General features: G+C 40.5%; 1 protein-coding gene across 1 annotated transcript in view; it reads right to left on the bottom strand.

The window, feature by feature from the left end:
• Positions 1-10081, bottom strand: part of LOC105924069 (zinc finger protein 518A) — a 38265-nt gene extending 28184 nt beyond the window's left edge. The window contains exon 1 of the mRNA XM_036132431.1: positions 9744-10081. The gene's annotated coding sequence lies outside the window, so the exon portion shown is untranslated. The remainder of the gene's footprint in view (positions 1-9743) is intronic.
• Between the last annotated feature and the right edge of the window lie 13579 nt (positions 10082-23660).

The raw sequence follows: 23660 nt of genomic DNA, 5'->3' as shown, positions 1-23660 counted from the left end.
AACCGAGATAACTATCAAGTGTAAATGGTACGCAAACTGAACTGAACCGAGCTAGACACAACCGGACCGCGCTAAATGCAGGCAAGTTCCAGAGGTGGGTTCGGCTCGTTTTTTCCCTATCTCAGTTATCTAATAACGAAGAGCGCATGAGCAGACCGCGTCATCTCCGTGCGGTCAGCTGACATTTCAGACATTCATAAAAATACTAGCTTCCCTACCGTGACACACGATTTCCAGTGAAGATTCTGCTCAGCGTCTGTTGTCGTTTCCTGCGTCTGTAAATCTTTATTAGACGTTCGTTTGTCTTATCCACTTCCCAAAAGCCGACTCTGTCAAGTAAATTCACTAGAAGTTGCCGTCTTCGCCTGACTCACCGCAAACAAAGACGTATCACCAAGCATAACTGCCTGAATGTTACGGGCACCGCCATTTTGATTTGCTTGGTGCCACCCTCAAACCCAGAGAGCAGTAGTACCGCAGATCGTCACCAGGAGGCGAGGAAACCAAGGAACCGAGATAGCGTGATGTGTAAACAGTCGTCAGAACGAGGCTCGGCTTGGTTAACTGATCCAAGCTCGGACCGAGCTTGGCCTGGATCGGTTTAACAAGGGTAGTGTAAATGGGGCTTTTGAGTACGATTTCTTGTTGTTGTTTGTAGTGGGTGAAGGGTTAGAGTAAGGGTTGAAGTTTAAATAGTTAACAGTTTTAATAGTTAGAAGCTCAGAAAAGTAGAGCTTGCAATAGGCCCTTTGGCTACCATTAAATGTACATGTAAAAATACAAAGGCTAATTCATTTGGCAGTTAAATTTACCAGCAATATTTCTGAATGTAATGTTGCCAAGCTGTTTCTCCATTGAAGTGCCGCCAGTACAACAGACGTCTCCTCCAATGAAGGCTAATCTTTCTATAGCAAAAACTACTGAAAAGGTGGTGAAGTTATCCTTTCCAGAATATGTACTGACACTGACCTTAAGCAAATAAGACAACAGTACTTTCAGTTGTCAAAGACTGCGGAATAGTGCAACTGCCAAATGTCAAAAGAGCTCAGATGTTGTCTCATACGAAACACAATGACCAGTATGATTGCAATCTTGAGGGCATAAGGAGATGGGGAATATGAACAATTTTAAAATTGTAATAAATGTGTTTAGGTCACAGTGTATGTGTAGGATGGTGGATTTTTTATGTGCATGTTTTTGTTTCAGCTTTGTCTTGTTGCATGGTTGTAGGTATACAGTGATGGGCAGTAGTGCCGCTACATGTAGCGAAGCTATTAGTTAAACTACATTTTCCAGTAGCTTGACCGTAGCGTCGCTGCTTTATGAATCAAGTAAGCCCCAAGGTAGTTGTGGCTACTAACATAGCTCACCACCGTCAAGGTGTGAATGTGAGAATGACTACCTGTAATGTGAAGTGCTTTTGGGTCAGACAAATTAAAGCTCTATACAAATACAAGCCATTTACCATTGAGCGAAAATAGAACTCCACAGAACATATTCTAACTTTTCAGCATATTTCTGTGAGTTAGCATTACACAAACAACTTTTTAATGAAGCACATTGTGTGTTATAGCCAACAGGCCAACAGGTGTTAAAAGCCCATCCAACTACAGTCCAGCAACCTCAGTCAAGCACTACAAGACCCTACAATCAATGTATAAAAAAAGGAATCCAAACCACCAGGATTTTAGCCTCGTGAGACCACCCTGATCTCGCGAGCTTTCAAGGTTTCACTCGCAGATCAGTCTGGCTACCCTCCGTTAAAGAAAATTTGGAGCCGTTCACCAAACGAACGTCCAATCAGCGTTGGCTTTGAGGCGGGTTGAGGTGTGACGCAACGAGAAGCGCGTCAGTTCAGTCTAAACAACATGGCGGCTTCAGCCGATGAAACTAGCGTTAGCGCGGCTATCGAGCAAGTTTTATCTGAATTACAGAGTATTTATTTGCTGAGCTAACGAGCCTTTACCTGCAGCAGCAAGAGTAGCTTGGCTTGTGGTTGTGTTTTCGTCGTCGCTCGTAACAGAGCGACGACGAATCTGATTGGTTTATTTGGCCCGTCTATCACCAACATAGGCCAATCAGCTAACCAGTATTTCCGCCCCTTCCCAAAATTACTTCAACGGAAGGTTTCCAGATGGATATGCGGGGCAAATCTATCTGGCGGAGTCAGGTAACCAGGATTTCTCTCATTTTGTGAATTTGGATTTTCAAGCAAGAAGAGCATTCATTGATTCAGATGCAATTCGTGAGGACAGACCCAAGAAGGTTCTAGAGGTGTATCCCTGTTTCAACGACAATGCACATGCAAGTCATTATTTACTGTGCATTATTAAATGCTTGGTATTAACAAAATCTGAACCGATTTCTTTATTGATTGATTTATTAAATGCTTGATTTGGTGTATTGAACATTTAATAGGTCATGGAGGAGCTTCAACCCATTCTAGACAAGGATTATCATCAGTTACATTGGTGACCTAAAGAGAAGATGGCAGGACTTCTGCCAGAAAGTGGAATTTTTTCAAAAAAGATTGCCAAAACCACCAATGGGAATGGACAAAGGTAAGCAGTTATAGTCTTATATTATTGTTCATCAGAGTTTGAAGTGGATCTTTAAGCAACCTAACTGTAAAATGAATACATTAAGGTTTGTCCTTAACTTTAAATTATTTTCTTTATCTATGAAGATTATGAATGTGAGCAGGTTTGTGGGTACAGATGTCACAAGATAAAAATTAGTAAAAAAGGCAATCTGACAATATTGCAGGCTTTAAAGCATCATCTCTATGCAATTTACAAACAAGAGCCATTTCTCTTTGCTGTTATCAAGGGATTTTCTTGTGATCACAAACAATTGACTTCTCCCATTCAAAGTAACAGTAGCTGATGTAGTGTTTGGACTTTTTGCTGCTCTTAGCCTCCCCATCTCAGTCTCTGCCCTCCTATTTTATTGGAGTCAATTAAGATAAATTGGTCTTTGAAAAATAACAAAATATTTTTATCCAAAATGTATTTTGGATAAATTCATTGTTAAATAAGTAAATAAATGTTGGTTGAATTTATTTATTGGAAAACCTATTATTAAATTATGTATTCAAAAACAAACATGTGGTCAGTCCAGCCTGAAAATTATTCATTTGAAAGGATTAAAAAAAAAAAAATTAAATATTTTCGTCTCATCTTAAGAATCAAATATTTTCTCTGATATTGTGAGCCAAATGTATCACCACACCCCTGATGGCTATCTTGTCACTTATCCAATTCTTTGTTGGAAACCTTTGACCTGATTTGACCTTGTGTATAATCTACAGCTGTTTTGACTGACTAATCTTTTCTATTAAAGCTGAATAGGCTCTTGATATCCTTCGTGTCCTGCCATCACTGTTTCCATGCATGTCTGCTCTTCCAAAAAGGGTATAAGAGGCAAGTGAGGCTCATCCTCACCTGGTGCACATCCTCGAGGTGAGCTGTGTGAATTGTTCTGGAATGATTTAGAGCAGGGATTCTGTGCACGACATGCCACTAGGGGGTGCGCGAGCTGAAAACTGTAATGGCTAGTCTGACGATTTTTTCCCCCCACACCATAAAGACGTGTAAACAAACATATTCTTTGTAAAGATTAAAATCAAAAACTCTAAATTTAATCAATAAACAAAATGTATTGTAATGATCCATAATAGACTTTATTGCTAAGTGCTGGTTGCACACTTACTGTAACTTTAAGTTGGGTTGTTTGGGTCATAACCGGAAAAAATGTGTGGCTTCCGGGGGAAGGAGTGGTGGTTCGGGGGACTGGCGGGGTGAAAGCTGTCCAGTTATGTTCGTCCTAAAATAGTGTTAGCAGCAAAACCTCGGTCTGGTGCTTGGGTATCAAAACGGAACGTTACAGTATTAACACGAAAATGTATTTAAGCTTATTTAGAAGAAATCTTCTATGCCATATTTAAGATGAAATATCCACACTGTGCTGAATATCGCATATGGGCTTGTGGCCTCTGCTTCAATCATTCTGGCAAATATGCTCAATCAGGGAAACTGTCATGCAGGTGAGACATCTAAGGCCAAACTTAGTGATATATATGTACACACACACACACACTATATATATATACATATATATATACATATATACATACAATTATATATATATATATATATATAGATAGATATATAGATAGAGAGATATATAGATATATATAGATATATAGATAGATATATATATATATATAGATATATATACATACATATATATATATACATACATATATATATATATACATACATACATATATATACATACATACATACATACATACATACATACATACATATATATATATACAAACAGCGCTGCTCATGGGGTCGTGATTGAACTAGTGACAAGCTCTGACGCGCATGTCACGCCCACACCGCTGCTGCTGGTGGGGGGGGGGGGCGCGTGGGGATGGTAGATGCGGTTTGTTGACTATGTTCACGCACAGAGCTGTAATACTTTTCATTCAGACAGGCGCAGTTCATTTTTCAGATGCGGTTTTAGCTCATATTCGTACAGAAACAGGAAAACCAGAGGTTGTGGAGGTGTGACGGATTTTTCTCTGGCTTCTGCTGTGGATGTTGTGTGTAACTTTATTGCAATTTAATTCAAATTATGTTCTAATTTATTGATTTAGAGTATTAGAAAGCTTATAACTAAAGAAACCTAGGCTCACTATATATTTCCCGATCACACTTTTGTTTTATTCCTGAAGACACCCAAAAAAGTTCAATTCAATTAAATTTTATTTATATAGCGCCAAATCATGAAACATGTCATCTCAAGGCACTTTACAAAATCAAGTTCAATCATATTATACAGATTGGGTCAGATTATACAGATTGGTCAAAAATGTCCTATATAAGGAAACCAGTTGATTGCATCAAAGTCCCGACAAGCAGCATTCACTCCTGGGGAACCGTAGAGCCACAGGGAGAGTCGTCTGCATTGTACATGGCTTTGCTGCAATCCCTCATACTGAGCAAGCATGAAGCGACAGTGGGAAGAAAAACTCCCCATTAACGGGAAGGAAAACCTCCGGCAGAACCGGGCTCAGTATGAACGGTCATCTGCCTCGACCGACTGTGGTTACGGAAGACAGAGCAGAGACACAACAAGAGAGACAAAAAAGCACAGAAGCACACATTGATCTAGTAATCTGTTCTACATTAGATGGTAGTAGCGGGTGAGCCGTCTTCTCTGGATGATGTCACAGTTAAGTTGTTTTTTAAAGACATTTTTTTCTAGTTCCATGTTTATGGTCTCAGATTACCTTGTGTATTTTGTTGCCTGTGTTATCCCATTAAGAAAAAACCAACCCAAACTAGTGGGGCTGGGCAATATGGACTAAAGATATGTTGATATTTTTAGGCTAATTGTCAATATACAATATTTATCTCAATATGTTTTTCTTTTCCTAAGGTAATTATGAAAAGGCTTCTCCAAATCAAGGTTTTATCCCAAATGTCTCACAGGTAAATGTTTTAACAAACAGCTGTAAATAAATATGAGACAGCTGAAAAGTAACCTTCTGGTATTTATAAAAGTATAATTATAAAGCAATATAGACCATCTTTTTATAAATGATAGTGTGATCTTATATCTTTTTTTTTTCTTGATCCATCCATCCATCCATCCATCCATCGTCTTCAGCTTATCCGGGGTTGGGTCGCGGGGGTAGCAGCTTCAGTAGGGAGGCCTAGACGTCCCTCTCCCCAGCCACTAGAGCCAGCTCCTCCGGGGGAATCCCAAGGCGTTCCCAGGCCACATGTCAACATAGCATGTCCTGGGTCTTCCTCTTGGTCTCCTCCCGGTGGGAGGTGCCCGGAACACCTCACCATGGAGGCATCCAGGAGGCATCCTGACCAGATGCCCAAGCCACCTCAACTGGCTCCTCTCTACGTGGAGGAGCAGCGGCTATACTCTTGAGTCCTCCCCGGATGACTGAGCTCCTCACCCTATCTCTAAAGGAGAGCCCAGACACACTACGGAGAAAACTCATTTCGGCCGCTTGTATCTGGGATCTCGTTCTTTCGGTCACGACCCAAAGCTGGTGACCATAGATGAGGGTAGGAACGTAGATCGACCGGTAAATCGAGAGCTTCGCCTTTTGGCTCAGCTCTCTCTTCACCACAGTGGACCGGTGCAGCGGCCGCTTCACAGCAGACGCCGCACCAATCCGCCTGTCAATCTCCCGCTCCATCTTCCCCTCATTCATGAACAAGACCCCAAGATACTTAAACTCCTCCACTAGGGGCAGCATATCCTCCCCCACCCGGAGGACGCACTCTACCCTTTTCCAGCCCAAGACCATGGTCTCGGATTTGAAGGCACTGATTCTCATCCCGGCCGCTTCACACTCGGCTGCAAACCGCTCTAGTGAGAGCTGTAGATCACGCCCTGATGAAGCCAATAGGACCAAGTCATCCACGAATAGCAGAGACGCAATCCTAAGGCCACCAAAACGGATCCCCTCAACACCTTGGATGCGTCTAGAAATTCTGTCCATAAAAGTTATGAACAGAATCTGTGACAAAGGGTAACCTTGGCGGAGCCCAACTCTTCACTGGAAATGAGATGAAATGAAATGAGTCCGACTTACTGTCGGCAATGCGGACCAGACTCTGACACCGGTCATACAGAGACCTGACAGCCCTTATTAAAGGGCCCGGTACTCCATACTCCCGGAGTACCCCCCACAGGACCCCTCGAGGGACACGGTTGAATGCCTTCTCCAGATCCACAAAGCACATGTAGACTGGTTGGGCAAAATGCCATGCACCCTCCAGGATCCTACTGAGGGTGTAGAGCTGATCCAGTGTTCCACAGCTAGGACGAAAACCACACTGCTCTCCCTGAATCAGAGATTCGACAGACCCTCCTTTCCATAACCCCGGAATAGGAATAAAGTGATTCTTAAATCATGTATCTTACTGACAAAAAAAATTGCAGATATCCTAAGGAAAATGACTATCCTGATACCTACTTAAGAAGCGCCCTCTCTCCTGTCCAATCCTGACTGTGTGTTCGTCCAACTGCCTGCTTGTGGTAGGAGATGTGCCAGTAACAACATTTCCCAAAGACAAGCTTGATGAGGGGGTTTTATACCTTATGGCTTACTATTATACACTGCATCTTACCTACACAAGATGTGTGGCTACTCTGCTCTCACTCATACAGACAGAGGTTCTTTTGGACAAAATCCACGAGAGAGATCTCACATTATCCTATAAGCGAGCATGGCTGAATGGAAGTGGCCAGTAAGGTTAATGGTCATGTGCGTTAAGGTAGAGCGTTCTATCTCCCCATGACCTGAACATGTTTGAACATGAAACAATCTGTTTGCAAGTTTGCATTGTGAACATATTAGCCAATGTTATAACTGTAGCCACTTCACTTGTATTTTTCTGTTTCAATAATGCAGTGATTTGAAAATTTTTAAGTTATGACTGTTTAACACAGTGGCTCCCAAACACTATTTTTTTGTATAGTTAAAAATTAGTATTTTGTTATGGGTGTCCCTAAAATATGTAAGAGTAAACTGACTAAGCAGTTGTAAAAGGCAGTATATCAGTATGTGTTCTTGTACTGAATACTGAAAGCAAACTAAATGTGTTCAAGTCAAAGAATAGTTTTATTTAGTTTTTATCTTATATCAAATTGGTTGGAGGAGGTATAATCCTGTGAAAACACTTCTTCAAGCACTGCACAAAGTAAAAAGGAGTTATAATTTTCTTGATATAATTGTATTTGACCTTAATTTGAGCAGTTTTCTAATAGAATACGGTTTTTCACATTTAACTTAAGAAAAAACAGCTACATTATCTTATTTCAAATGCATGATAATTTTAAAGAGAAAAACGACTAATTTTAGTGACAGATAATCTTACTCAATTTCAGGGCAAATACACTCAGTTCAAGAAAATATTACTTGTATTTAGATTACTTTTGCAGTCTGCTAGTCAGAAATACTTCATTTGAGATTATTTTGTTTTAAAACATTAAACATAAAATATTCTAATCTTGTTTTAAGTGGATTTTATACCTGAATCTAGATCATTGCCACAATTGTGTGACTAAGAATGAGTTGTATACATCTTAAAACAAGATGACATGTAAGGTAAAAAAAAAAAAGTGCTACATTTGAGGGGAAGGACACTACTTTAAAGCACCTCAAGCTTATTACAAGATCTAAAATTTCTCAATTGCAGTACATTTTTAGTCAAAATTAGTTTTTGTGGCTATTTTCAAGATTTTGTAAAATGTCTTATTTCTAGAAATCTTGTCAAGCAAAATTTACCATGTTCCATTGGCAGATTTTTTTTGCTTATTTCGAGCCAAAAATTCTCACTTAAAATTTTAGTGCCATTTTTTCCCAGTGTGTTGATTAAAGATGGTTAAAATTCCCCAGAGTCTTTGCCCTATAGATTACTAAAAAAGAAAACTCATCTCATTCACCAAAGAGATGTTTTCTGCTGCATTCAATTCCATTTCTAACCCCCCCCCAACACAACCCACCTTAAAACTAAACTCTCCAATTAAAATATTTTTCATGGTTGAACTATTTAACTTAACTAATATATATCTTAGCAAATTTATCAAGTTAGATTTTATCCTTTGCCAGCTGAGCTGATTCATTTATTTGGTGTACAATTTGAAATGCCCTTTAATTTTGTGGGGATAACACTAAAAACCTTATGCTACAGAACCTATTTTTATGAATTTCAAACAAGATTAGAGGAGTATGATGACCAGCAGCATTTTATGCAGGCTGTAGAGTCTGCGAGTAACTAAGTATTAAGTATTTTATGACTTGGTGAACTGTTATGACTTAGCTTTTACATGTTGAGAGGCAAATGAAACAGTCTTTTCTGAAAAAGCTGAAACCAAGAAGAACAAGGTGAAGACAAAACGTAGGCTTTTTTTAATATCAATCAACAAATTGTTTTAGTACTAGAACTGCTAATAAAACTTGTGAATCATGTTAGAGCAACCTTAGAAACAAAAAGGAAATACTGCTGGTTTGTACAAACAGAGCCTAACTACATAAGCCAAATTCAACGGGGTCAATAACAAATATAAACAGCTGAAGTGACCCTTTAAGCTATGACTTTGGCTCAGAATGAACAGAACGGACTAGATTCATGTCAGATAGCTAATGTGCAACATATCAAATATTCCTGTTCAGCTTGAACAATGTGTAATTCAGCAGAGTGGTGACAGTGAGCCAAGCACAAGTGAACACCAGAGGTTGTCGAAGGTAGGCAGCTACCGGCCACACCGTTCTCATTGGAACGTTAACAAGGATCAGCAGGAAAAGTTGTGCTGACTGAAAGCCACAGCGAGTTAGAACCCCAGCTAGTTTACATTTAGCCCAACAGAAAATGGACTGTAAGTACAAAGCTGTACCATAGCCTCTTGGCAAAATGTTTCCGTAATGGAGTTCACTTGTCCATAGGACCTGTTCCCCTGTAACTTTACTTCAGGTGAAAGACTGCATCACGGGAAAAACTCCGGGATGAACACAGCCATCCAGCACTGCGGCCACATTTTTACTGAACTGCTCCTGTTTCTACAACGGCTCATGAAACAAGCTGCCACTCTGCGACAACCTGAAACTAACGACTTTAATCAGCACTTATATAGTACACCTAAATACAGCTTTCACCAAAACAAACATTCAAAGTTCTGAAAAATACGTTTGTGCTTACTATTAAGTCGAAATGGAGATCGGGCTGTTTCTCAAAAACGTGCAGCATTGTTGAAGAAGGTCAGGCATGAAAAGCACACACAACAAAACATCAGCCTTCCTCCTCTCTTCTCCGAGGAACCACAGCGACGGCGGCCATGACAGTCCATCCGGGTACTCCCGTGTTTTTGACACTCATGTAGTCGCGGATGAATATGTATTGTCTGTCAAGCATTAAATTAGTTCCACGGAGGATATTTTTGTTCCTTCGTAAACACCAGAAACGCATTTAATATTAATGTAATGAAGTAATGAAATTCTACCAACAGCTTTTCAACGTTGTTACTGCACAAACCTTTCATCCTTTGTGTGTGTGTGTGTGTGTGTGTGTGTGTGTGTGTGTGTGTGTGTGTGTGTGTGTGTGTGTGTGTGTGTGAGCGTAAACAATGGTTAGTAATGGCGGAAACAGACTGTTCTCTGTTTTATTCGGTCAGGTTGGGTGGGATGTTCTGTCCATTTATTTAATGACCTCAAGGTTGTTTTACTGACAGATATTCTTCGTTATTGTTTTGTTTTTCTTCTTTGAAACTCAGTTTTACGCACGCGCATCGAAGACAAAGATCCATAGAGACGGACAGTAATGGCGGACGCACTACTTTGACAGCCTATCATTGTATGACTAAGCATACAAACTGTTGCTGAAGCCATAGGCGTAACTTCCTTAAGGACTGGTATGGACATGTCCCCACCAATCTTGACCGGTAGGGGGACAGTCCCCACCAATATTTTGTACACGTATTTTACTTTCGGTGCTGTGTATATCTGATTAAAACTCCATTCAGGCCGCTCCTCAGAAAGAAAATAAAAAAGTTCTCCCCGCTGTTCACCGTCCACAAACCCCGACAAAAAAAAAAAAAAAAAAAAAAAAAAAACTCCGCCGCTCCTCAGAAAAAAAAAAAAAATCTGTTGCCTCTCGCTTTCTCCCCATCACCCCTACGCCCCCCCTCTCCTGACGCTTCCTTTCAAAAGCCCCCGCTATTGCTACTCCCACCATTTGATGTGATCGACAGGAGGAGAGATAGCAACACAGCGGTGTTCATTAAATTTAACCGGTAGCTAACCTATTGGACTCAGGGTTGGCAAAAAATGCCACCGAAAAAGCTGCCTGACATCCGGAGCTTTTTCTCCAAACAGCAGCAACGTGTAAGTTTTTTTGGGCGAATTAAAATGAGTAGCAAAACATGACAGCATTTAATGCAGGTTATTCTTCTTTCTAACAGGGAACAAATATAATTCAGATCGCTTCCTCAGTGGAAGATGCTACGGGTTTTCAGCACTGAGTTATATTATACACTGAGTGCTAATCACCGTCTGTTTAAACGAGTCGCTTTGAAGCCACCAGCCGCCATATTGGTACTCCCTATTTCCCCCCCAGTAACTAGGGAATATGTGCGCTACAGCATCGAATAACGAGGATTTTCTCATGTTCAGGGGGAGCTTAAAACTTTTAAAATGTCAAATGCCATATAGTTTTATGTTATGTTCTAAAAATATCAAGTACTGAGAAAGTCATGTGCTGAAAAATATTTAGCATTTTATTCATTAAATATATATGTTTAACATTTATAAATATATAAATAACAATATACAAAAACATATTTATACATATATACATACTTATATACATATATATTTTTAATATGAATAACATGTAAAATGTTTCAGCACCTAATTTCCTAGTAGTTGATAGTGTTAGTACATCCACTGACTGTAGAATTACCTGTGAAACGTTTTCACTCAGCCAGAAAACTGCTTGTTGTTGCAACCAAATCCTGTGGGATTCTGTGAGAGTAGGGAGTAGCAAGATGGCGGCCAGTGACTTCAGTTTTTCGGTAAAATCAGCACTCCAGTGTATTATATAGCTCAGTGGTTTTCAGGTAAAATGCAAACAGTGTTGCGAAAATAATCTTAATGAGATGTGTGAGATAAAGGAATAAAGGACAGTTTAAGGTTCTATTGTTGTATATGTGTCATTCAGCAGGCCACAAGCTGCTAACCGATTCAGGGATAGCAGTGGACTCAGACTTGCAGGTGAGAGGGACTTGTGGAAATATTAAGACCTAATTTTACTCAGGAGAGACTTAAAGTAGTAAAAGAATAGAGAATAGTGTAAAAAATAAGTGAATACCTTATTTAAAATATAACTGAACCGTTGGAAAAAAAACTCAAACCACTTTTTCCCGCCCTGTTATGTCAGCTACACTACATTCAGTATCGTTACCATAGAAACAGACAACAGCGCCAATATATCAGAATTATACTAAAAGACACGCAAATAATTTCCCACATAAAAAACAGGACTTTCAGTCCATTACAGTTTTCCGTTTTTAGAGGGTTGTTTCTTTTTTGCTTTTATTAAGTGATGGATGTGGTATATTAGCTTTCACTTCTATAAGCTTTCGCAGCAGTGATTGATTAATTTAAACACCTGCTCTACTGAGCGTCTATCGGAGTTGGTGTTTAGGTTGAACATAAAGAACACCTTTTATTTGAAGCTTCTTGTACTGTTTTAATTCCCGGCTTCACTTAATTAAAACTTTTTCCTGACCTTGTTATCTAGTTGTCATAGTGTTGACATTCAGTAGCAAGCACTGCGCCCCTTTTTCTTTTATATGTCCACGTACATTTAAGATTTAGCGTGTTATGTTGACGACTCATGAGCAAGCTGCTTTTTGCAATCTAGCAGGAAGGTAAGGATAGGATCTTGCAGGTGTGACGTCACGCTGCAGGGGGTCCAACAATGACTCAAGTAAGGCTTAACAATGCTGCTGTGTGCCATGTCCACCAAACAAAACTAGACAATTTAGACATTGATCAAATATGTCAGCAGTTTGTGTCAGTGAGTGACAGAAGAAGGCAGGTGTTTGGCACTTTTAAATGAGTCTGTGCTGGGGCTTCTTTCAAAGTTTAGGTTTAATGTCAAAATCTCAGATGGAAGGCAGGGGTATCAAGCCATTAATCAATATTGAATCTGTTTTCCTGTTCAGAGTTTGTTAGTTTCTGATGTAGAAAGCTTTGATTGTTTTGGGTTTTTGGTTGTTTGTCTCTTGTATCGGCTTATATTTGGGGAAACTTGTTAAGTTTAGATTTATGTGATATTTTTGCACAAAATATATTAATGAATATTGTAATCCTTTCCAACAACAAAAAAAATGCGTCGCGCAGGTAGCTCCCTTTCCCTATGAGCCGTCCCCACCAACTTTCAACACAAAGTTACACCCTTGGCTGAAGCACATAGGTTGTGCCAAGACATTTTAAGATTGGGATACTTTCATGTGTATGTATGGTAACATAATGATTGTATTTGCTTATTTTTGATTTGATGTGTTTAAAGAAATACATTCCCTTAGTTTTGCAAATTGCGTTATTATGTGTCTGTACATGTTGTTACCTCCAGACAAAAATATTGAGTCTACCAACTAATAAAGCTCAGGAGTCAGAGCACAGATCTTAGTAGATAGATATACTTATTATTTTTTGTAACATAAAAGTAAAAGTAAACTTTTAGCAGTTTTTTTAGATGATGAGCTTCTCATCAGAAGTAGCAGTGTAAAACAAACCTGCACATATCTGTGCTCAGTCTGAACTCAACAGATGAGGGTAAAACAAATCTAAATGTGGCAGAATTCTGTAGTAGGATTCTGCTACTATATATATAACATATTGCCAAAATGTGACATTATATTGCAAATCAAAGTCTATGCCTAAATCTAATCAACAAGTCATTTCACAGGGCAGGTCATGGAAACACGAGATGATCGCAATATATACAGTCATGGCCAATAGTATTGAGAATGACACAAATATTATATTTTCACATGATCTGCTGCCCTCTGGTTTTCATGTGTGTATGTCAGATGTCATCACCTACGTACAGAAATACAATTGCAATCATATTATGAGTAACAAAAGCTTTTAAGGACAGTCAGAATGAGTTAATGCAGCAAGTCAATATTTGCAGTGTTGACCCCTCTTCTTCAGGACCTCTGCAATTCTCCCTGGCATGCTCTCAATCAACTTCTGGACCAAATCCTGACTGATAGCAGTCCATTCTTGCACAATCAATGCTTGCATTTTGTCAGAATTCCTAGGTTTTCATTTTCCACCCGTCTCGTGATGATTGACCACAAGTTTTCAATGGGATTAAGATCAGGGGAGTTTCCAGGCCATGGACCCAAAATCTCTATGTTTTGTTCCCTGAGCCAGTTAAGCCGGGCGTACACTGTACGAGTTTTTCCCCTTTTCGGGCCGATTCTTCAGTCGTGCGAGCATTTTTTGAATCGGACGAATTTCAGCTTGATCGTAGAGGGGGGGAGGAGGGGGGACTGGCTTCTCACGACTACCTCCAGATCAGGAATCGGACGATCGGTGAAAATCAAACATGTTTGAAATTCAGTCGGCTGTCGTGAGCGCATCCTGCTGTTCAAGCAGAGCTACGAGGGGGCGCCCTCCCCTCCTCTCCGTCCCCGCCAGCGGAGGGAGGGAAGCGGGCGTCCCTGAAGCAACCTCCGGCCGGTGTTGGGGAGGGCGAGCCGTCCGGTCCGCGCAACGCGCTGGCCGCCTGTTTCGGCACCTCCTCCGCTTGTTGGGGGGGCGGGCCGGGCGACCTGCCGTGCCGCGCGGCCGCCGGTGCGTCTCGTCCCTCCTCTCTCCCCTCCGTTCCCCCGACGCCCGGTGCCTCCTGCGGGCTTTCGCCAGAGCTGGGCTCGAACCCCTGCTCTGGGTCCCTGTCACCTACCGTCGCTCGCCTGCCTCTGTCCCCACAGTGAGCGGTCCCAGAGGGGACACGACGTACAGTGTGAGCAGTCCGGTCTCGTCCGAACGTCGCGCCGCACAGATCGTGAGCGGTGAACTTTTAAACCCAGCGGTTCCCTCGCACAGTTTGAGATGTATATAAGTACCACGACTGAAAAACTCGTACAGTGTACGCCCGGCTTTAGATATCAGCTTTGCTTTATGGCAAGGTGCTCCATCATGCTGGAAAAGGCATTGTTCATCACCAAACTGCTCTTGGACGGTTGGGAGAAGTTGCTCTCGGAGAACATTCTGGTACCATTCTTTATTCATGGCTGTGTTTTTAGGTAAGACTGTGAGAGAGCCGACTCCCTTGGCTGAGAAGCAACCCCACACATGAATGGTTTCAGGATGCTTTACAGTTGGCATGAGACAAGACTGGTGGTAGCGCTCACCTCGTTTTTTCCAAACAAGCTGTTTTTCCAGATGTCCCAAACAATGGGAAAGGGGATTCATCAGAGAAAATGACTTTACCCCAGTCCTCAGCAGTCCACTCCCTGTACCTTTGCAAAATATCAGTGTGTCCCTGATGTTTTTCCTGGAGAGAAGTGGCTTCTTTGCTGCCCTCCTTGAGACCAGGCCTTGCTCCAAGAGTCTCCGCCTCACAGTGCGTGCAGATGCACTCACACCTGCCTGCTGCCATTCCTGAGCAAGCTCTGCACTGCTGGTAGCCCGATCCCGCAGCTGAAACACTTTTAAGAGACGCTCCTGGCGCTTGCTAGTCTTTCTTGGGCGCCTTGGAGCCTTTTTGGCAACAATGGAACCTCTCTCCTTGAAGTTCTTGATGATGCGATTGTTGACTGAGGTGCAATCTTTCTAGCTGCAATTCTCTTTCCTGTTAGGGCATTTTTGTGCAGTGCAATGATGACTGTACGTGTTTTCTTTAGAGATAACCATGGTTCACAGAAGATAAACAATGATTCAATTCAATTCAATTTTATTTATATAGCGCCAAATCATGAAACATGTCATCTCAAGGCACTTTACAAAGTCAAGTTCAATCATATTATACAGATTGGGTCAGATTATACAGATTGGTCAAAAATGTACTATATAAGGAAACCAGTTGATTGCATCAAAGTCCCGACAAGCAGCATTCACTCCTGGGGAAGCGTAGAGCCACAGGAAGAGTCATCTGCATTGTACATGGCTTTGCTGCAATCCCTCATACTGAGCAAGCATGAAGCGACAGTGGGAAGAAAACCACCCATTAACGGGAAGGAAAAACCTCCGGCAGAACCGGGCTCAGTATGAACGGTCATCTGCCCTCGACCCGACTGGGGTTACAGAAGACAGAGCAGAGACACAACAAGAGAAACAAAAAAGCACAGAAGCACACATTGATCTAGTAATCTGTTCTACATTAGATGGTAGTAGCGGGTGAGCCGTCTTCTCTGGATGATGTCACAGTTAACAGAACGCCAGACCAGGTGTACCTACTATGAAGAAAAAGAGAGAGAGCAAAAAGTTAAAAGCTGAAATGACGATAGTCATTTCAATGTAATGCAATGCAAAACTGGAGAACAGTAGACTGGAGAACAGTAGAAATCAGTAGAGTGAGAAAAATAGGCCCTGATGTCCTCCAGTAGCCTAAGCCTATAGCAGCATAACTACAGAGGTAGCTCAGGGTAACATGAGCCACTCTAACTATAAGCTTTGTCAAAAAGGAAAGTTTTAACATTAGTCTTAAAAATAGATAGGGATGCCAAGCACCAGCCTCTTTTTAAAGTGTCCAGTGGTGTCATTGTTACTTAATCATGACAGATTGATCTCAAGCCCTGTCCTCATCACCACCCACACCTGTGTTAATGGAGCAATCACTGAAACCATGTTAGCTGGTCCTTTTAAGGCAGGGCTGCAATGACGTTGAAATGCGTTTTGGGGGATAAAGTTCATTTTCTAGGCAAATATTGACTTTGCAATTAATTACTGTTACGCTGGTCACTCTTTATAACTGTTGGGATTAATGTTTATACTTCATTAACCAATTTATCTTGTTATGATGTAGTAATGTAAGCTGCTGATATATCATATTACTCACATGATAGCTTAATCGTGTCCCCTGTGAAGAACAGAAGAGACTCTGTTTCTTCCCTTCCGTGAAACTAGAAGACTCAGCTACAAGATTATGTGCTGACTGAACGTGATTACTCAGCTGTGTATCTTTGTTGACAACTGAGGCGGTAACTATCTGTTCCCTCACCCCTCAGTACAGCCTCAGTCATTGTAACTAGGGACACGCCCCCTTTCTAATAAAATCGAGGAGAACGTTGAGAACCGGCAGAGTGGGTTGGAGATTGTAACTGTGCGGTCTTCTTCCTACTCTCCTCGAGAATGAAACTAAACTAATTGTCTTTGTGTCTTTCTTTCCCTGTTGTATGATGTTTCTAGGTGCTTAGACCTGACATTAACATTCTGGAGTATATGCAAATTGCCTTTATAAAAACTGAAGCAGTAGACTTTGGAAATATTAACATTTGAATCATTCTCAACACTTTTGGCCATGAATTTATATATATATATATATATCTATATATATATATCTATATAATATAGATATCTATAGTATATATATCATAGATATATATATATATATATATATAGCTAAGAGGCTGTGTACAGTTGTATTATAGTCAATTTTCTATTTGGCCAAATGTGTATATATACGCATATATATTTCAAATGGAAAGGTTGTATTGGAAAGAGCATGTTGCACTCAGGTCAGCTTGCCACAGACGGAATAACTTGATCCTGAATACGAGTTTACAAGCATTTCGATGGACTTATTAATTGGCATAAACAATTCCTCTGATTCGGAATACAATTGCGTTCCAGTTTAGGGTTAATCCGATCACAATATTCCAGTTGGCTTGTTTGCATGACGCATTTTCATTCCAGACGGCCCCTTTCTATAGTGAAAATGCTGTATTGTTTTCCTGTTTTTCTTTATTATTCTTATTCCGTTGGCGTCTAACCTACCTCCCGCATTACTTCAACCGATTTCAACAGTTTGGTATCAAAACGTTCGGCTCGTTCCCGGCATGCCTGCTATATCTCATGGTTATGCTAACTTTTACACTTTTTTAAAATATTTTTACTTTTTGTGCAATTCTTTTGGCTGCTCCCATTGAAAATCAATGCAAATTGCTTCAAATTCTTCACATTCTTCCAATTCTTTAAAAAAAAAGTCAAATTCCTTAGTATTTTCAAATTCTTTAAATTCCTTCAAATTTTTTCAAATCCCTTCAAATTCTTAATTTTTTTCAAATTCTTCAAATCTGACTTCAATGTTTTTTAGCTACTTTTTCTCTTCTGCAGGGATCTTCTGCATCTGCTTCAAATCATTCAGCAGATTAGCATTCTCACTCGCTGTTACACAGGAATAGCTTTTTTCTAGTTCCGATTACTTTTGTCCATGTAAACATAGCTATTGACAGTAGTAACTTATAGTCAGGAGTCAAGTGATTGAAGAATATATATATATATATATATATATATATATATATATATATATATATATAAATTAAATTAAACAAAGTAGCACAAAAGGAAAGAAAATTAGCTTGACTCATTTAAAATAACATTTGGGACGTGTTTCAATCCATCACAATGCAAAATCCTGAGTCAAACAAAACATTTATTAGGTAAAATAAACATTTTATAGAATGATTTACTCAGGAAAATTGATACCTTAGGGGACATTTTGATTTTATTAATGCCAATTATTTCTCTGGGAAATATTAAAAGCCCACAATTGGTAATTTAGGATTAAACCACCAAATTAATAATAATTGGACCAGGAAATTATGTGTAGGGCGTCTCCTGCGGACAACGTTTTTCATTATCTTGAGTTTAAATCGTACAGTTACCAAACACAGCGAGCTCTCAACTCTCACCGCAAATTGACCGTGTGTGACAGACACACACATTTCCCTGACTTCACATGCAACCACGCCCCAAAGATAGCATTTCTCCTCTCACCATATAAAACTAAGAAATGGGTCTTGTGGGGGCCGCGAAGATGATCTGTTCATAGCATTGTCCATTCAGAGCTCAGTTTAAACGCGCCTTCCGCGGAGCTGTTTTGGCTTCATTCACCAGCTTGTAGTCATCTGTAATTCCTGCTGCAGTTTGTGTTAAAAGAGCAGCAGGAAGAGCAATCCATCCATCCATCCATTTTCTGACTATCCCTGATGGGGGTCGCGAGGCTTGCTGGGTGCCTATCTCCAGCTGTCATGGGCGAGAGGCGGGGGGGGAGGAAGAGCAATCAATTCAATTCAATGAAATTTTATTATATAGCGCCAATTCGTGAAAACATGTCATCTCGAGGGCACTTTACAAAGTCAGGAATCAGTCAGATTATACAGATTGGTCAAAAATTTCCTATATAAGGGAACCCAGTTGATTGCTTCAAAGTCCCAACAAGCAGCATTCACTCCTGAAGAAGCGTAGAGCCCACAGGGAGAGTCGTCTGCATTGTCCATGGCTTTGCAGCAATCCCTCATACTGAGCAAGCATGAAGCGACAGCGGAAAGAAAAACCACCCATTTAGCGGAAGGAAAAACCTCCAGCAGAACCGGGCTCAGTATATAACGGTCATCTGCCTCGACACCGACTGGGGGTTACAGAAGACAGAGCAGAGGACACAACAAGACAGACAAAAAAGCATAAGAAGCAAACATTGATCACGTAATCTGTTCTATATTAGATGGTTAATAGCAGGGTGATCTGTCTTCCTTGGAATGAGTCGTCACAGTTTAACAGAACGTCAGACCAGGTGTGCCCTACTATGAAAAAAACGGATAGTAGAGCAGCAAAAGTTTTTAACACGCTGAAATGACAAACAGTCATTTCAATGTAATGCAATGCAAAACTGGAGAACCGTAGCACTGGAGGAACAGTAGAATCAGTAGAGTGAGGAAAACTAGGCCCTGATGTCATCCAGTAGGCCTAAGTCCTATAGACAGCATAACTACAGAGGTAGCTCAGGGTAACATGAGCCACTCTAACTATAAGCTTTGTCAAAAAGGAAAGTTTTAAGATTAGTCTTAAAAGTAGACAGGGTGTCTGCCTCACAGACCAAAACTGGGAGTTGGTTCCACAGGAGAGGAGCCTGATAGCTAAAGGATCTGCCTCCCATTCTACTTTTAGAGACTCTAGGAACCACCAGCAGACCTAAATTCTGAGAGCGAAGTGCTCTGTTAGGAACATACGGGGTAATCAGAGCTCTGATATATGATGGAGCTTGATTATTAAGGGCTTTATACGTTAGAAGAAGAATTTTAAATTCTATTCTTGATTTAACAGGAAGGCCAATCAAGGGAAGCATTTTGGATCAGCTGAAGACTTTGAACTGCATTTTGTGGACTTCTTGATAGTAAAGAATTACAATAGTCCAGCCTTGAAGTAACAAATGCATGGACTAGTTTTTCAGCATCACACCCCTGGACAGAATGTTTCTAATTTTGGCGATATTCCTGAGGTGAAAAAAGGAAACTCTGGAAACCTGTTTAATATGGGATTTAAATGACATGTCTTGGTCGAAAACAACACCAAGATTTTTACTTTTATTACCAGAGGCCAAGTTAATGCCATCCAGATAAAGTGATTGATTAAGAACTTTATTTTTTGAAGACTCTGGCCCAAAGATTACAACTTCGGTTTTGTCAGAATTTAAATGCAGGAAATTTAAAGTCATCCAGCTTTTGATGTCATCAAGACATGACTGCAGTCGAAGTAACTGATTGGATTCATCAGGATTTATGGATAAATATAGCTGAGTGTCATCAGTATAACAGTGGAAATTAATCCCATGCTGTCTGATAATTTTGCCAATCGGAAGCATATATATAGTAAATAGAATTGGTCCAAGGACTGAACCCTGTGGTACTCCACAAGTGACCCTAGAGTTTGAGGAAGATTTATTATTAACATGAACAAACTGGAATCTGTCCGACAGATAAGATTTAAACCAGCCTAATGCTTTTCCCTTAATCCCTACAGTTTGCTCAAGTCTTTGTAGGAGAATATTGTGATCAACTGTATCAAATGCAGCACTGAGATCTAACAGGACAAGTATAGACACAAGTCCATTATCTGAGGCCATGAGAATGTCATTAGTGACCTTCACCAGAGCTGTTTCAGTGCTATGATGAGCTCTAAAGCCTGACTGAAACTCCTCAATTAGGTCATTACTTTGTAAATGTTCACATAGTTGATTAGCAACTACTTTCTCAAGAATTTTAGATAAGAAAAGAAGATTAGATATAGGTCTGTAATTTACCAACTCATCTTGATCAAGAGATGGTTTCTTAAGTAAAGGTTTAATAACAGCTACTTTAAAAGCCTGTGGTACATATCCATTTACCAAGGATAGATTAATCATGTCTAAAATAGGACCACTGATCAGAGGGAATACCTCCTTAAACAACTTGGTTGGGATTGGGTCTAACATACAGGTAGAAGGTTTAGATGAAGCTAAAATTTTAGATAGCTCAGAAAGCTCTACTGCTTTTAAACAGTTCAGACACTGCGCAGGTTCTAAGGATTCCTCCAATGCTGCCTCACTTACTGAGGACGAGGTAATCATGTTTGGGAGGATGCCAATTATTTTATTTTTAATGGAATCAATTTTATTTATAAGAATCCCATAAAATCATTACTGCTAAGAGCTAAGGGAATGGATGGATCAACAGAGCTGTGGCTCTGGGTAAGTTTGGCAACTGTACTGAAGAGAAATCTAGGATTATTCATATTCTCCTCAATTAATGATGAAAAATATGCTGCTCTAACTCCTCTGCAAAGGGTCTTGTTATACAACAATAGACTGTCCCTCCAGATTAGGTAGGATTCCTTTTGGTGTGTAGAGCGCCATTTTCTCTCCAATTTCCTAACATTGTGCTTCAAGGAACGCAGCTCTGAATTAAACCAAGGAGCCAGCTTCCTGTGAATAATCACCTTCTTTTTCAAGGGAGCTACATTGTCTAATGCAGAATGCAATGACGAAGTCATACCGTTTACAAAGACATCTATTTGTGAATTGGAAGAAACAACATTTGCTGCCATCTACAGGGCATTTCTGCAATACGGAGGATATTAAAAAGGGGACAGACTCTTTAAGTTTTGATACAGCATTATCCGATAAAGATCTACTATAATGGAACCCTCTTTTGGGGGTGGAGAACTCAGTTAGATTAAACTCAAATGTTATTAAAAAATGATCAGATAGGACAGGGTGTGAGGAAATACTGTTAATTCTTCACAATCAATGCCATATGTCAGCACAAGGTCTAAAGTATGGAGCCAAGAGTGCGTCGGTTTATGCACATTTTGAGCAAAACCAATTGAATCTAGGATAGTTTTAAAGGCTACACTTAGGTTATCACATTCTGTGTCTACATGGATGTTAAAATCACCCACTATAATAACCTTATCAGTATTTAACACCAAATCAGATAAGAAATCTGACAACTCATCCAAAAACTGAGTGTAAGGGCCTGGTGGACGATACAAAACAACAAACAGAAGAGGTTTTTATTGCTTTGCAGTTTGGATGAGGGAAACTGAGGGTTAAATGTTCAAAAGAACTGTAGTTATTAATTGGCCTGGGACTAATTTATAAATCAGACTGAAAGATGGTTGCCACTCCTCCTCCTCTTCCCACAGATCTGGGAATGTGGAAATTTGAATAATTGGAGGGAGTTGACTCATTATACTAACGTAGTCCTCTTGTAGCCAGGTTTCTGTGTGAGACAAAACAAATCAATCTGATCATCAGAAATCAATTCATTAACTAACAAAGTCTTTGGAGGGAGAGACCTTATTTTAATAGACCAACATTTAATTATTTTATTTTTTGGTTCAAGGTGATCCATATGGATTTTAATTAGATTTTTATGATTTGTTCCTTTTAGATCAGTTTTTGATCCATTATGTTTTGGCTGTGGGAAAGAACACCGTCTCAATAGGATAATGGGTGGGTAACAGTACAGAAGCTGCAGAGAGGTGTGGTAAACTACGGCTCTGCTTCCTGGTCTGGACCCTGGGTTGTCAGCATTTAGGAGAACTAATAAATCCGGCCGAATTCCTAGAAAGAAGAGCTGCACCATCCAAATTGGGATGAATGCCGTCTCTCTCGGATCAGACCAGGTTTTCCCCAGAAAGTTCGTCAGTTATCAATGTAGCCCACGTTGTTTTCTGGGCACCACCTAGACAACCAGCGGTTGAATGACGACATGCGGCTAAACATGTCATCACTGGTCAGATCAGGCAGGGGACCAGAGAAAATTACAGAGTCCAACATTGTTTTAGCAAACCCACACACTGAAGCAACACCACACTTTGGTGACCCCTGATCGGCGTGACCAGGTGTCATTACCGCCAGCGTGAATAACAATTTTGCGGTATTTACGCTTATCCTTAGCCAGTAGTTTTAGGTAGGATTCTGTCGCCCGTTCTGGCCCCTGGTAGGCATTTAAACTATGATCCTTGATTTCTTTAGTGCCACATTTCGCTGCCAATAATTAAGGTCGGCTCCTCAGCGGGTGCGTCGTTGAGTGGTGAAAATCTATTAGAAACGCAAACGTACTGGTGGTGATCTGGGGGCTGGGATCTAGAGCTATGCTTCCTACAAACCGTCACCCAGCCAGCCTGGTTACCAGGCTGTTCGGGTGCTACTACTGCTTTTGGTTTGCTCTTTGCGGCTCTGCGCTAGCAAAGGAGCGGCTATCAGCTGGTTTTTCAACAGCATGGAGCCGGGTCTCCAATTCTGACACCCTTGCCTCCGAAGTTACAAAACACACTAATTTATTACATGTACCATTATCACTAAAGGAGGCCAGAGGATAACTGAACATCTGACACAGAGAGCAGCAGATAGGAGACTTAGTCAGAGACGGAGAAGACATTATGAGGCTATGGTCTGGCTAACGCTAGGCTAAAAGCTAGGCTAGTGCCCTGTTATCACGCCAAAGAACAAACCGTGTGAACACAACGTGATGAGCAGCCACAGAAAATGTTTTAAAAGTGCTTATGTTTGGAAACAGATGTTACAGCAAAGAGGTTTTAAAGATAAAAAGCGAGAGAG

This window comes from Fundulus heteroclitus, unplaced genomic scaffold, assembly GCF_011125445.2.
Source record: "Fundulus heteroclitus isolate FHET01 unplaced genomic scaffold, MU-UCD_Fhet_4.1 scaffold_505, whole genome shotgun sequence".
Taxonomy (NCBI): Eukaryota; Metazoa; Chordata; class Actinopteri; order Cyprinodontiformes; family Fundulidae; genus Fundulus; species Fundulus heteroclitus.
This window is presented reverse-complemented; position numbering and strand designations above follow the sequence as displayed.